At 41.4% G+C, this 13,518-nt stretch overlaps 1 protein-coding gene across 9 annotated transcripts in view; it reads right to left on the reverse strand.

Moving 5' to 3' along the window:
• The window catches only part of ARHGEF10 (Rho guanine nucleotide exchange factor 10), a 116,368-nt gene extending 109,314 nt beyond the window's left edge, over positions 1-7,054 (reverse strand). For 7 of the 9 annotated variants that reach the window (XM_061989729.1, XM_061989735.1, XM_061989733.1 and 4 more), the window contains exon 1: positions 6,803-6,921. The gene's annotated coding sequence lies outside the window, so the exon portion shown is untranslated. The other 2 variants (XM_061989731.1, XM_061989732.1) reach the window with 2 other exon arrangements.
• Between the last annotated feature and the right edge of the window lie 6,464 nt (positions 7,055-13,518).

Here is a 13,518-nt window from a genome sequence, read left to right on the forward strand (position 1 = left end):
ATACCTTTAGTCAGGACTGATTTCTTTTGTTTGCTTTGTGTCACACAAACAAGAAGACGGTGTCATTAGTTCAAGACCATGATCTTCCATGTCACATGCACAAACAAAATTAAACTATATAAGTACTAGGAGCATTTTTCTTAATTTGCTCTTAATCGAATTGCACTCAAGTAACTGAATTTGGAAGAGTAATTTTATTTCTAAAATTCCACCTTTTAAAGTTAATCCAAATTAGTCCCTTTCCATATTGGAGATCAAGTATTACCTTAATTGGAAATATCCTCAGCAAGATTTCTATTTTAAAGTCAGAGAAGGTCCTCACATAGAACCATAGAATCGTTTTGGCTGGAAGAGACCTTTGAGATCACCGAGTTCAGCCTTTGTCCCAGCCCTATCAACCACTAACTTGAATTGTGACATAAATCTACATATGGTTTAGTTGAATATTTATTATTGCAATACACATATAATTAAAATTATTATGCAGAGACCTTTAAATATTTTTAATTCTAAAATGTACCCAAATAGTAATTTACTCTGGTAATTCTGATCAGTCTCATATGTATAGTACAAAATTTTTGTCACAGGAAAAAATGGAATGGAATCATTTAGGTTCAAGAAGATTTTTAAGATCACCAAAGCCAACCATTGACACTGCTAAGTCCACCATCAAACTGTGTCCTTAAGTGCCACATGTACATATCTTTTTAAATCACTGCAGAGATGGTGACTCCATCACTTCCCTGGGCAGTCTATTCCAATGCTTGACAACCTTTTTGCCATCCGTTAACAGAGCGATGCTACAGCACTCCCTGCATACAGAGAGCTGGGTGATAGGCCACTGGGACAGGCTGTCCAGATGGGTTGTGGAGTTTCCTTCTCTGGAGACATTCAAAACCCACCTGGATGAGTTCCTGTGTGACCTACTCTAGGCGGTCCTGCTCTGGCAGAAGGGTTGGACTAGATGATCTCTCAAGGTTCTTTCGAACCCCTAACACGCCGTGATTCTGTGACAACCTTTTCAGTGAAAGAATTTTTCCTAATAGCTAGTGTAAACCTCCGTTCTGAAACCTATTTTGATTCCTGAGCAAATCAAGTTCTTATCTTCCACAAAAAGGTAGAGGAAAAGTTTCTTATGAATACAGTTGATAAGGCTTTTTTTTTTCCCTCCAATTGTACTTCATCCACACATCCACCACAAAAGCAGAAAATCGCAGTCAAGACGGTATTCAATCTGAGTCCTAGTTTTACAAGGCATAGATTGTCTTCCAAGATACTGATGACAGTGGATGAAAATTTCCACTAGAAGCTCTTTCCAGTGATACAAGTGAAGTGATACATTGAACTGAAGATTTAGTTCCTATCATTTTCTGCAAACCTAGTCCTGACAGAGACACTTTTCGTGAACATTTTTAGTTCTTTGGATACTACTGTCCTTCGAAAAGTGACCATGTTTCTCATCAAGGACAATCCATTACATCTGATCATTAGAAAAGTGTCCAATTGAATAAATTAAGAATATGTAAATATTCATATTATATTGGTTATTGTTATTAAGAATATAAATACAAGACTCATTTCTGTTTGGAGTAGGATGTGGAAACGTGTATCAATAGTCATAATGCATGCTCTAGAAAAATAACACAATTTTCATTGGTTTTCTTTTTAAAACACAAAAATATTATTCAAATAAATCAGAAGTTCAGCATCTAGTCCTGACACCAGTGGTCTTGTCTCTTTCCTTGATTTGGAAAGGATTGTGTAGACCTCTTTTCAAAAGTGAAGTTTTTAAGACTCAATTTAGTCAGACTAATTTCCAACAACATTAAATATTATGCATAAAATTCTGGAAGAATACTGAAGATGAGACACTGAAAACTTTAACATGACAAAAAAAAAAAAATAAAGTCAAGAGCCACAAGCCCAAGACTCACTTTGATCCTGGCAAGAAATATAAATTTTGCCATCTACTTTCCAATAACTTAAGATCCTGTTTCACAGATGAAGAAACAATGTTTATCCCCTTTCTTGAAATTTCCAAGATGTATGTTCTGTATCTCTACAGAAAAAAAACCCAAACAAAAAACCCCCAAAAACCCACATATGATTTCTGCAATCTTTTTGAAAGCATTTTGAGAAAAGAGATTACAGAACAGAAATAAGAGTGAATATTTGACCTTGGATCTAAATAGTTCACATTCGTGGTTCACTCCCAAGTAACAAGTACTGTACAGCACAGTAAGTCACTGAAACAGATTTTCCCAAGATAATGCCCCTATTCAGCACTATATAAGTAGAACAATTTATTTTGCTCTGGTTAACTGCTTCACCCACGCCTTTGACATTAAGCTGCAGGCTTCCTGACTGAGCAGAGCACATGTAGGACATGAATCAATGTTGTGCAGTTATGCATCACTTCCCACAGTCTTGCTGATTCAGGCAATTCAGAATAAAATATGAATCAAGTATTTGATCCAAACCCACAAGTTTGAAAACATATTTTTCAATCTGTGTTTAGCATTACTTGTTATCATTCTCTTAAAAAACAAGTTGGACTTCTACATGTCCCTGGTTTCAAAATACTCTGAAGTATTTTAATGTGAGCAAAACTCAGATTCTTTTCTGCAAGAAAATGTCCAAGTGATTTAAATCTCAAAAGATGCTAACAGTGCAGCAGTTTCCTTCCATGGATTTGTGAAAGATCTTGAGTATCAAGATTCTGCTCTCTGCAAGCCACATATGCACACAATGACATTACTGAGAAAGATGTGGAAACAAAAAGGGTATTAAGACATAGCTGTGTAGGTCCATAATGAGGCTTTTGGTTTATCTTGCTCATGTACCTCTCCTCCTTCTTATGAAGAGCACCTCCCCCTCATAACATGCCTGCAGTCTCCCTAAGTAACTCTCAGGCTTTTGTTTATGAACCACTGATCCAAGTATCCAAACTCTCAGCTTTTGCACTCTTTACTTCTAGATTCATAAACAAATTTACTAATATTCTTTTTTTCACTAACTGCTTTAGTAACAAGGAAGAGTTTGTATGAATAGGAACAGGGGCAGAAAAAATTCTGTAAAGAATGTTGATTTTAACAAAAGAAGGTTTTGGCTATGAAAACTGCCTCCCTCGCATGTTGTAGAATGTGTACAAAATGAAAGATCAATTCATACAACTATCAACGAAGCCTCATTTATTGCCCCACTATAACACATAAAAATTTCAAAAAGTAAGATGCATTTGACAATTGCATTCACGGCATCTAATTAAATGCTGGAAGTTCAAAGGAAGTTTCACTAAGAGACATCTGTTGCAATGGACATTCCACAGGAAGCACCCAAGGATAGTTTAAAAATTCACTTGCAGCTCAAAAAATCATCAGGAAGGTTAACTTTTGTAAAAAATTTCAGAAATGCCTTTAAATTTAGAGGTCATAAGATGATTCCCCATAAGATTCCTTCTATAGTTCTAAACTAAAACTGTAAGATGGAAAGACATAATTAATGAAAAAGCAAAATGTGAAATGGTAATTTTCATTATTTCTACCTCACATATGTAAAGATGAACAACCACACACTGCTTATTTCTCCATCACATACAAAACTGAAAGCAGTGTAGTATTACAGATGCATAAAAAAATTAACTGCAGCTCTGGACAACACATTTTTTTTTAACCTGAAAGTCTCAATCAAAACTATCCCTCCTCCTTCTGGATTGCAGAACTTGTCTCCTGGCTTGTTCAGAAATAGCCTTAAGTTCATACATTTTCTACAACAGATTCTAAAAATAATTTCTACTTTATATAGAAGCAGTTAATAGACTTCCTGTTTCCTCAAAGAGTAATGCATTATTCCCAGTTGTATTAAATTCAATTAGCAAATATGAAGCTTGACAATAGCCCTTTAGGTTTTAGACAAGTTTACTGTCTTCCTTCAAATGTTTATAAACTATGCAAGGACTCCTAAAGAGCTCAAAACCAACCCAAGAATTCCCTTGGTGCAAATTCATTAATTCTGAGACTAAATACTGTCAATTTTACAAGAAATGGAAAACAAAAGACAATCCGTCCCCAGAAGTAAGTAGCAGTGTCCTGGCAAAACCAAACCAAACCCAACCCCTGCAAAATAACAAAAACACAGTACAAGATTTTATATATATAAAACAATAACCAAGAAAACAAACAGACAAAAAAAAAAAAGACTGCTTAAAAAGAGTGACTTAAACTAAAAAAAAGACCAACAGAATTTTAAAAAGTTGTGACATTTAACATTAAAAATACAGCCTACTCCAAAGCAAAGCTGTACCTTAAAGTGTTTTTATTCCAGAAACCTTAAAGACATGCTAGATTTTGAATAATCAGAACTGTTTATATTTGACATATAACTAGATTGTTTAGCCATGGTATTTTCAACCCAGCACACTTCCACTGAAGTTAACAGGCTAGAAGGAAAAAAAAAAAAAAACCAAACAAACCAAGATGCTGTGGTGCCTTGGTTTCAATCACAATAAAAATAAGAATGTAAATACTGTTTATGTAATCATGGCAATTTTTTATAGTAAATCTAAATAAACAGTACAGCCTGTTTCACAGTATTCTACTTCAGGAAAGGACTATCTCAGTCTACCAATGAGCAAAACCATATCCTATGCGCTGAGAGTAGCCACAGCTCCTGGTCAGAAGAAAGCATAGAGGGGTGCAACTGCCCCTTTAGTGTCTTGGTGAGCTCACCACTGCTCTGTCAAAGCACATAGCTCAAGACCAGCACATTTGGGCTCAGAGTCTCAGAGCTGTGAGGTCAGCCTGCACACACCCATCACACTGCACTACAGCTCCTCTCCATATCCAGCGGTACATGAACTTCCAAAGCCCAAGCCTGTAGGATCCTGCCAGGTCCCGGCACTCAGTAGGAGCTGACAGACAGCAGATTCCTCAAGCATCTATCTGCTTCCATACCCCTTTCTTCCACAACACCCACCTGTGGTGGTAGGTATCAGCCATAAAAGCCTCACACACTGCCTGTTCCATCACAAGATGCCTGCCACCAATCACATAAAGATCATGTCCCACGTACACCATCACAAGTAAACTAAGAAATCCATAGACTGAATTATAAAAGTCTTGAAATCTCACTGTAAAGCCTCCAGAAATATGAAATTTCAGTGTCTAAAGAGCTACTTTTCATAACTGGATAGATACTTGTAACTAGTTCGTGGGTTACTGAGCCCGAGGGTGGGAAAAAAAAAAAAAGACAAGATGGATTAAACAAAGCAAGTCAGACAGATTATCAAGATCAAACAGGTCATCCAAGTGAAAGAAATGGAGGACCCATTGAAGGAAACAGCTGAACAGCCAGAACTCCTGAGTGAATAATGGACTTGTAGTTGTAGGCACACAACACATGCCATGTTCAGGCAATAAATTTCTATCTCCAGAGCACCAACAGATTTTTTTTTAAATGTAATACTTCCTTTCTACTGCATAACCAATTGCTCACTGGGGTTCACTAAGTAGAGGAGAGACTTTGGGAAAACATTTATTTTCTTTACAGTAACAATAGTCAGAAACTGACACAAATCAGTATATTTTTGCTGTATTTATTCAGCATGAGACAGTCTTTAAACAATCGATGTTTCTTATTTCCTGACTCATGCAAAATAAACCTATACCTTCTTATGGTAACAGTTCCATTGCACAACTGAAAAAAAAAACCAAACCAAAACAACAACTTTTTACATTGCAGTTTAACAACTTCAGACCTGCTAGCACAAGATAAAATCCATGATCTTAGTAGCTTTAGGGAAAAACAGAAAGAATGGACAAATAATTAAATGAAAGATAAAAACATTTAGAATGGATAAAATCTTTTTGGTGAAAAATACAAACATCATCTAAAGGACTTTAAAACAATCCTTTGCTGTGGGCAAACTAGTAATATCTGTCTTTCCAAGCACCCACTCTTGCCTACTGACAAAACTCACGCACTTGCCCAGGTAAATGACTGGACAATCACTTAAAGCTGTTTTTGTCTTACTCTGTAAGAAAAGGGCATCTTTAAAAAGTAAGCTACCTGGTCTAGGATGACCACAAGCAACTATGTAACTCCTCTTATAGTTACTATCAATTACAAAGAAACCAAAAACAATTTCAAAAACTACTTTGAAAAGAAAATAATATAGAAACGGACAGTGGATACTGTGACAAAGCATTTTTCCCCTGTTTTAAGAAAGCCAGTTTAATTGCAGATGACAACTACAAAGCTGGCGTCAAACAGAGCTTTTAAGGGGAAAGGAAAGAAACTCAAGTTCCCCGAGGAGTCTGGGTTTTCAGTATCTTGTCAGTACCTGACGAGAAGGGGAAGGCAGCTGGAGCCGGGCAGCTCCTGGTGCCGAAGAGCACGGAGAGTCGCATTAATGAGCAAAAAAAAAACCAGCGAAAACCTTGGGGAAGAAGAAACTTCAGAGATCAAGAGCTGTAAGTCTGGAAAAGGAGACAAGGCGTTTATTAACGACCCCTCGCACCCTCGCTTCGATAACTCTCCAAGCCGCGCTACACTGACAAAACCTATTGAATAAGATTTGTTTGAAAAAATCGGGTTTCCCTCTCCTCTACCGAGCCCCGGGGCCGGCGGCGGGAAGCGGAGGGAGGGCAGCCCCGGGTCGAGGAGGGGTGTCTCCGCACCAGACACCGAGGGAAGCCTCGAAAGACGAAACTTTCCGTGACTAACACGGGAGTGAGACACCGGCGCTTCCCGCCGGCTGCAGCCGCCCGCGGTCCCGCCGGCCACGGAGGTAACACCCACCCACCTCCTCCAGCGCCAAGAGCTCCAAGGCGGCCGCCGCCCGGACGGCCCGCTCCGCTCGGCTGCGGCGGCGCTCCGGAGGCTTCCCCGCTCAGCTCCCCTCCGCTCCGCTGGCTGCTCCGCGCCGCGTCACTCACCCCGCCCCCACGGCCCGCGGCTGCCGCCGAGCGGAGCTGCTGAGGCCGCGCGAGGAGCCGCCCGCGCCCGGCCCGGCCCGGCCCTGCCCCTGCCTCGCTCCGGCTGCCGCTGCTTGCGGCCGGGGCCGGGACCGACGCTGCCGCCGCCGGCCCGCCGCGTCGTGTCACGCCCCGCCCGCTGCCGGGCCTTGCGGGCAGCGCCTGTCGCCATTGGGGCAGCGCGCGGCCCCGCCGCATCCCGGTTGGCGCAGCGGCCCGCCGGTCGCGGCGGGGCGGGGCGGCGGGCAGTGGCTATCCTCCCCCCTCCCCAGACCCCCACCGCATTCCTGCCACAGCACGTCACGCGGCCAGCGGGGCAGCCCGGCCCCGCTTCCCGCCCCCGGGGCACCTGCCGGGGGATCCGGGGCGGGAGGCCACGCGGGCCGACCCGTGACGAACTTCTTTCCCTTCGGCCTCATTCCCACGAGCACGTCAGGCCGCGGTAGGTGCTTTGGAATTCAAAACGCAAAGTTTTTCTAAAGGTGCTGGCACCTCACACCTAATCTTTAGATCTTTGCTCTTTTCACATCCTTCGTGTGACCTTCCTCACAGCAGACCCGCTGCGGGCCAAGTCACTCAAAGCCTGTGACACACAAGTACATGTGTCCAGTTCTGGGCCCCTCGGTTCAAGGACAGGGGGCTGCTGGAGAGAGCTCAGCACAGGGCCACCAAGATGATTATGGAAGTGAAGCACCTCCCTTATGATGAAAGGCTGAGGGGGCTGGGGCTTTTTAGCTTGGAGGAGACTGAGGGGTGACATAATTGAGCCAGGCTCTTCTCAATGGTGGCCAGTGATAGGACAAGGGACAATGGGTACAAGCTGGAACATAAGAGGTTCCAAAGAAACACAAGGAAGAATTTCTTCAGTGTGAGGGTGAGGAAGCACTGGAACAGGCTGCCCAGATGGGTTGTGGAGTCTCCTTCTCTGGGAACACTCAAAACCCATCTGTACGAGTTCCTCTGTGACCTACTGTAGGAGGTCCTGCTCTGGCAGGGAAGTTGGACTGGATGATCTTTCGAGGTCAATTCCAACCCTTAAGATTGTGTGATTCTGTGGTAGTGACAATCCTGGAAGCAATGTCAACTGCTGGAACATCCATAAGCATTCAATTCAGGACTAAATGTGCCTCTTCCATAAAACTGAAAAGACAACAGAAAACATTCATAAGATGCAATAATTTTTAAAATATGTACTGTACAGTATATCCATATAGACATCTCTCTCACTTTGATGAAAATAAATGCTCATAAGTACATTATCAGTCCTTAAATGCACTATAAGTCCCTGCTATAATTTACAACTATTTAATATTGCTAAACATTATTTAAAGTCTTTGTACCACTTTTAAGCTTGGAAACTTCAAGCTAAATGTTCCTGTTCAAGGATTCATTCAGCAGTGATTGTTGCCTATTGAGGTGCATTGATGCTGCAGCTAGTTTGGATTGGAAGGGGCCTTGAACATCATCTAGTTCCAATGACCCTGCCATGGGAAGGGACACCTTCTGCTAGACAAGGGTGCTCAAAGTCCCATCCAACCTAGCATTTGACACTTCCATGGATGGGGCATTCACAGCCTGGGCTCTGAGAGCCTCACCACTCTCATAGTGAAGAACTTCTTTCTAATATCCAAACTAAATCTACTCTCTTTCAGTTTAAAGCCCTTATGCCTTGTCCTATCACTACATGTCCTTGTAAAAAGTCCCTCTCCAGCTTTCTTATAGGCCCCTTTGAGTACTGGAAGGCTGATAGAAAGTCTCCCCTGGAGCCTCCTCCAGGATGAACAACCCCAACTCTCTCAGACTGCCTTCAAACACCTAGGTATAGTAAATTCATTATTGTTTTTTTCCCAGGCTCAGAGGCTGACTAGGGTTCACAGAACCCTAGGGTTGGATTTTATGACTTTAGAATGACTTCAGTTGGAAAAGACCTTTATGATTTACCTTCACTCTTTCATTCCCAACTCCCCTGCCTTCCCCACCCTGAGGGGCATGGTGGGACAGGGAATGAAGGTTGTAGTCAGTCAAAAAATCACAGAATAGTCAGGGTTGGAAGGGACCTCTACAGATCATCTAGTCCAACCCCTCTGCTAAAGCAGGTCTACCTAGATCAGGTCACACAGGAACACGTCCAGGCAGGTTTGGAAACCTCCACAGGAGGAGACTTCAGAACCTCCCTGGACAGCTTGTGCCAGGGCTCCCTCACCCTTATAGTAAGTTTTTCCTTATGTTTAAGTGGAACTTTTTGTATTCCAGCTTTTGCCCACTACTCCTTGTCCCATCACTAGACCCTACAGAAAAAATCGCTGCTCCATCCTCTTGACATACACCTTTTAAATATTTGTAAGTATTAATGAGCAGTCCATAACAGCTCTTCTCTGCACTCTTTCCTCTTCACATTTCTCCCCTGTCCCAGTGTGGATCCTTCCCACAAGTTGCCGTCCTTCAGGATAAACCCGCTCCTTCATGGAGGCTGCAGGGGAATCACTGCTCCAGAGCACCTCCTATCCTCACCTCAGTGTCTGGAAAACTGATTTTCTCACTTTTTTCCTTATTCCTCATTTTGCCTGTGTCTCGTTTTTGCCCTTTCTTAAACACACTTTCTCCAGCATGCCCCACCTTTCCTTACAGAGGCCATGTCCAGTACAACAACGTGCAAAAATTATTTCTGTAACACAGAATTCCTACTTTTGGTTATGTCATGATGCTTTGATGGCTGTGCTTCACTCTGGAGCTGAGGAAGGAAAAAACTTGAACGAATTCACTGTGACAGGCAGACCATGAAGTCACGCAACTGTGAAAGACAAATGCAGGCTTTGGCTGAAGCAGAGATATTTTCAGTGGTGGAAAGGAGGTACTGGTGCAATATGAGTTACTGGGAAGACTTTATATGAAATATTATGTGTAAATCTAAGCTGCCAACATTTAAGAAAAAGTAATTCAAGTGGGAAAAGTAGAAAATAAAAAGCACTAGGATAGCTAGGAAAATAGAAGAGCTGCTTGATTTGTACTCATAAATATGCAAAAGGACCTCCAGGAGTAAAAAATAATTATGTAAGATAAAAAGGCAATGATAATACAAGAATACATTACTATAAATTAGAACACATTGTAGGCTCCTTCAGCCTTGGGCAATACATTGCTTGGGAACTTTGATGTCCTAAAAAGGGTCCTCAAACTTATCCTTAACCAGTGTCACAGTAGTACTTAATATGTTGCTGAGGAAAAAAAAAGAAGAGCTAAAGCATCAGACAATCTACATATTCAGTGTCCCGCTGCAACCTGGTTAGCACTGTACAACGTAACAACCAATCTCAGATACCTCATCCCAAAGCCTCCTGCATTTTTTTGTATTTATTTATTCCTATGACTCCTAAGCAAAGCTAATGCTGCTTTCCAGGATACACTTTCTTCCCATAAATGTTACCCACAAGACAAGATGATCAAGTTCTTGTTAGATGCTCCATGTCTACTCTATGCAAACCATTTCTCTGTGCTTTTGTAGTTTGCCTGTATGGCTTGTTTTTTTTAGGGTGATGACAGACTCTTTAGGGTTACATTGACATTGTTTACCTTCAGATAAAATGTATCAAGGAGATTAACCAAAACTGCATCTCTGAAAAATAGCAGGTGTTTAAGAGTCAGCCCAAAGAAGGATGGAAAGTAAAGGATCAGAGCCGTGCTGCTGAATCAGTCTCCTTGCAACTGACACAAATTCCTAATTAAAAACCTCTAAGTCACAAAGCCACAAAGGAACTGTTTGTGTCTTGTTTGTGTGAAAAAAAAAAAATGTTTAACCTAGAAGTAGATATTACCCAACTTTAACAAGTGAACTGTAGTGGAAGTTAGTTCATTCTAATGTGAAAACCACACTTCTAAATATTATCATACCCACCTCAGAGTGATGATCTCTACCTTCTGAGCTTGCCTGCTACATTTAAAATACACTGTATCTTTAAATCAAGGCAAGCAAGGAATTGTCCAAGTCAAGTAAGAGTGCACTTACAGAGTAAGTGGGAATGTTCATATCTTCTAAATGGTATAAATATGCTGCTTAACTGTAACCATGTGTGCTAGCTTTGTGGAATTACCACCTAGCACCCGTCTCTGCATGAACATGAAATAAATGCCATGGCTGTGTGTGCAAAATTGGAATATTGCACACAGGGTATCAAATCCTACTTGTGGGACAACATATTACATTTATCACCTTTATTTACTCTTAAAAGATTCTGACGGAACTCCGTGGTCCAGAAATGTGGGAAAGTCAGTACTCTACCTTCTACATATTGGTCCTTTCTCAGGTATATTTCCCCCCTCTCCTTGGTGCAAGCCCTATGCTTAAATTTCAGTGAGCGCAGCTTTCCTGACAAAATGCAGCATTTGCATGGTGAAGTGCTTTTGGCAGCAGAAGTAGCAAAGCAGGAGAGGGAAGCTGCAGATCTAGATAGCAATACAAAAGTCAGGCCAAGTGAGTACCTGGAGCTGCCACAATTATTGGTACTAAAACATGGCCTATGCTCACAAATCTTTACAGTAAATGTCAGAGCACGTATTGGTGAAAACAATGTCAGCTTATACTGTGTGAACTATATCTGATGTGAACTAAGTATTCAAAGGAGTAGAATCATAGGAGGAAACAAGTATTTCAGACCAGAAGTAATGCATCCTTTATCTGATAAAGCTACTATAAAATTTCCGCTCTCTCTACTCAGGTCATACCCTTCAGGACTCAGCAGAACACATACACACACAGAGAACAGCAATAGCATCACCAGCTTCCTTCTTTGTGGACATGTGAGCAGGCCCCGCTCCTTTCCTCTCAAGCCAAACCTGTCTGCCACCTTGAACATCATTAACATCCTTGCAAGTTTGCTGCATCATTACCTTTGCCATCTTACCTCTCTCAGCACCATTTTACTTACAGAGAAGAAGAAAGCACAACATGCTGAGAGAACACTTGTTTCTGCTCTGTGACACTACCACTAAAGCAGAACATGCTAATTAGTCAATCAGAGCATGCAGTGTCTCTCCCAACACCGAAAATCCCTCTTGGGACTGACAACTAGAGCAATGGGCGTAAGTTACTTAATGATCCTCATTTTTTTTTTTCCAAGTTATCAACTTAAACACCAGTGCCATAACACAAGATTAAGAGATTATAATTACTGAATAACGCTGTCAGCTTAAGCATGCTCTTAATGCATCTCTGGGAATATGGCTGTCATGGTTTTGTGTGGAGCTGTTTCTGGTAAGGGGCTGTAAAGACGGCTTCTGTAACGAGCTGCTTGAAACTCTCCCCAGCTCTGAGCCAGACCCACTTCTGGGACTGAGCCAATTAGGTGCCTTCATGATCACTTTTTAAGAAGCAGCGGGTTCTTCCTGTTCCTTCTTCTTCTGTCCTTTTTTTCTAGCTGGTGGTGGTGCAAGGAGTGGTAAGAGAGAGAGAGAAGCAACCATGCGGATCCCAAAGTCAGTGAGGGAAGAGAAGAAGAGGTATGCTGGAGCAGAGACTCCCCTACATCCCGTGGAGAGGACTAGTAAAGCAGTGATAAATTTGCAGTTTGTAAAAGACTCTGTGCCTGGGACAGTGACTATGCACAGAGGAGGCCCTATCCCATGTGAGGGACCCGGTATTTGTAGAGCTGGAGCTGTTGGGCAAAACCACAACAATGGTAAAAGCTACAAAGTTAAATATATTTACCTATTAATTGAAAACATCTGAGTAGCAAAACATTTACAACATTTAAATTCTTTTTACAGGATATTTACAAAATAGGAGACTTTATTCATACAAACACTACTGGGCATTGTTCTTCTCTTCCTGGTCTGTACCCACACACATTCCACAGTTAAGGGAGCTTTACACATGAACTTCTTCCTTTTGCTTCACTTAATCTTGGGGACTGGGCTGCAGAGGCAGCTAGCAAAACTATGCCAGCCAGTTGCTTACATAGTGCATTCTTGTAAGAACAATTACAATGCCAGTAATGACACTATTTTTCTTCAACTCAATAAGAAGCACAAGGAACCAAGCCCTGCAAAGCACCAGACAAAACATGTTTAATGTTTAGAATTGTATTTTGGTTTATAGCAGTAAGTATTATGGTTTGGTGGGTTGTTTTTGAAATTTAAGGTGGCTCACACGAATACACATGTCACATGGTATCAAATCAAGTGTCTTCACAGTTCGAGCCCAGTGCAAAAAACAGACAACAGATTTCAAATGCACAAGCCAGAAGGCTAATTTCCAAATGATGCTTTTTAATAATTAAGGCATACTTACATGTAGCACAGCTTCTAGTGTTTGAGTCCTGTAACTGAACGTGCGCATGTTAATAATATGTTACATGTTGGTGAAGGGACATTAGTTTACAAGGTTTTATAGCTATTTCCATGGATACAACATTACTTTTGTCAAGTTTAACAGAATATTTCAAAACAAACAAGTCATCTACTTGATTCATGTGCTTCAAACACTTAAGCTACAAAGAGCAAGTAAAATAATAAGTATTGTTTTCATCAGTAAATGAAACTCACCACAAAC

This window comes from Colius striatus, chromosome 2 (assembly GCF_028858725.1).
Source record: "Colius striatus isolate bColStr4 chromosome 2, bColStr4.1.hap1, whole genome shotgun sequence".
Lineage (NCBI taxonomy): Eukaryota > Metazoa > Chordata > Aves > Coliiformes > Coliidae > Colius > Colius striatus.